The sequence below is a fragment of the Arvicola amphibius genome, chromosome 17, assembly GCF_903992535.2.
Source record: "Arvicola amphibius chromosome 17, mArvAmp1.2, whole genome shotgun sequence".
NCBI lineage: Eukaryota > Metazoa > Chordata > Mammalia > Rodentia > Cricetidae > Arvicola > Arvicola amphibius.
In genome coordinates, this window is record NC_052063.2 from 21,990,036 (window position 1) to 21,993,017 (window position 2,982).

General features: G+C 38.3%; 1 pseudogene; it reads right to left on the reverse strand.

Moving 5' to 3' along the window:
- Window positions 1-1,824: 1,824 nt before the first annotated feature.
- LOC119803386 lies at window positions 1,825-2,693 on the reverse strand (annotated as a pseudogene).
- Window positions 2,694-2,982: the final 289 nt, after the last annotated feature.

Genomic DNA, 2,982 nt, shown 5'->3' on the forward strand with positions numbered 1-2,982 from the left:
GTGTGTCTGAGTTGGGAATTTTCTTAGGGTTTTATGGCATCTTATTTTCACCCTCTGCCAGGATAAACTGCTGCTTGCCTGGGTTTGCTCGAGACGGCTGTTATTCTCAGCAATGGTCCATGCCACGAATCGTTTCGGGGGAACCTAAGCAAAGGAAATGAATCCTGCTTGCTGCCTGAAGCCTTCCTGTGTCAGCATGTACCAGAAACACTGGCAGAATGAGAGTCAAGTAGTTTGAACGATTTTGGAGGCAATATTAACCGAAATGCTCTATTCTAGAACTCTTTTTGGTAAACATATTTTTATTTTACAATAATTATAAACAGCAGAAATTATAAAACCAGGGCAAAAAAATCCCACATGTCCTTTATTCAGTTTCTCCTAGTTGTAAGATCTACAACTCTATAACTTCCAAATCAACATTATGACAATGATATAATATTTACTGCCACTGGACTTTACACAAATTTTTGTTTTTACAAGTTAATGAAACATTAGCATGGGAATAGTGTTATGTACTGAGCACTAGAAACAAGACCCAAAACTATTTCATCAGCCTAAATGAACTCTTATCTCATAATGTCATAGTAATACCTATCCTATAGACTATGCACTCCCAAACCCTGGAAATCATTAACCCATTTGTTACTCCCTTTCATAGTTCAGACATTTCAAAAATGCTATAAAATGCAACTGTACAGGAAGTAACCTTTTGATATTACCTTTTCTTTCATTTACTATAATATATCCCAAGGCTCATCTAAATTGGATATCTGTAGTTGGTTCCTTTCCACTACAGACTGGCAGTCCAGGGTAGGAAAGGTTTGTTCAACTACTTACCAACTGCAGACTACTTGGGCTGTCTCTCATTTGAGGCTATCCCAAATAAAGACACTGTGAAACTTTTTGTTCAAGTTTTTCTGTGCCTAGGCAGTGCAACCGCTGGGCCATATGTGTGTACATTTAACTTTAGAAAGTATTTCCAAATTCTTCTAGGGAGCAGCTGTATTTTACATCCTTGTCATTAGTGTATGAGAAATATAGTTTGCATCCTTAACAGTATCTGGTATTTTCATTATTATCTCTTTAGCAATCCTGTTACATATATGTCACACCACACTGAAGTTTTAATTTGCATTCCACAATGACTTATGAAGTTCAACACATTTTCATAACAATACCTGCCATCTATATATTCTCTTTGGTGAAAATGTCTATCTCTTTTCACTTCCTTCTTGGATTATTTTTGAGTTTTGATCATATTTTATTTTTCCATATTTGTCAGATATCGGATACTAAAAGGGTTTCAAATAATTTATATTCTTATTCTTTCTTTTTTTTTCTTTACAAAATAAAGTTTAATGTTGGTGAAGTTTAATATATCTACTTTGTTTTCTTCTGGATTGTCCTTTTGGGCTGAAACTTAAAAACTCATCTCCTGAAGATTTTTCTCCTATGATATTTTTCTAAAAGATTTTCTATCTTACATTAAATCATGAAACATTTTTGAGGGACTATTATTTTGTTGGCCTGTATAAGTTCAATTTTCCAGAATGACTGCCCTTCCTTCTTTGAATCATTTTTGTACTTTGTCAAACTTAGTCAGCCATATAATCATGGGTTTATTTCTGCATTTTTCTTTTCTGTTCCTTTGATTTATATGTCTAGTCTTCTATGAATACCATTGTATCTTCATTACTGCAACTTTATCAGAAGTCTTGGAGTTATATAATCTGAGTCCTCCAACTTTCTCTTCTTTGAAATTAATTTAGCTTATAAATTGTATGCCAAGTATTTTCATCTACTCATTTTTGTTCTCCTGCTTTATTCTAGGGAAGACAGCTCTTCCATAAAGCCTTCCTTTTCTTGTTCCTACTCCTGTAGATGCAGCTTGTTTTTCTCAAGTCTGTTCTCCACCCACTGCAGTAGGTGCCCAAAGGCTTCGAACATTTGACTGCATAAACGCTTGGTGAATACCAAGCCGTTATGGATCTTAGTTAATGAGTCCAGATGTGTAAGTCTGTGAATCCTCCTATAGGCACAACATTCTTCCTGACATGGGATCTTCAGCAGTTCTACTGCCGACTTGAAGCACACTTTCCCAATGGGGGTTTAAGGCACAGTAGGGATTGGGATTTCAATTCTCTCATATTCTGAGCTCTTTGGGTCTTGAACGGATTGAAAGCAAGTGTAGTACCCGACCAGTCTTTGTGGTTTTGTCTCCTATGAAACAAACAAAAATTAGCCCTATGAAGCCTTGGTCCATCATCTGGTACATGGCTTGTGTAGGGACATCTGTATGAGGAGGCCAAATGGTGTCATGAGGGCAGGGATGATACCAGCCAACAACACTCAGGAGATGACCTGTTTCTTCAGCTCACCTTAAGATTGAGGCTGCAGACAGTTGTTTTGGAGAAATTTTTACTCGGTCCTTTGTCTTGTCAGAATGTCGCAAGATAAAGATAGAATGGATGTGAACAATTCTGGTAGTGACCATCTTTTTCTGCAACTGTGCGCATTTCACTTCCACTGTATGTAAATTTGGAGTCTCTCTACACATCACCGTTCAAGTCCCCCATACATAGACCCATCACTCCTTCCTTCTCTGTGCTCAGAGCATGGTTGAGACAAACCGGGAAAACGTCAGAATCGAGACGAACCGCCTGCATCTGCTTCAGCATCCCAACCACCATCTTGCTTGGCTCCAAACAATTAGGCCTTGTGCCCACTGCAGCTTGCCCAATCAGGGGCTTAGAGGCAGCCTTCCAAGATGCTTTGTAGGGTTTCACAGCACTGGAGCCTGGGGTATAGGGGAGGGGCCAGGTTCCACAGTGGGCGGGGCCTAGTGGGATGGAACATTCCTAATATCACTTGAGAGATGCTGTTTTTTTCCTTTTTTACCATGTTTACAAGATTGCCGCAAAGATAAAAACGTCTAATGAAATCTTTGACATAAAATTCAATGCTATGAATTTATATCGG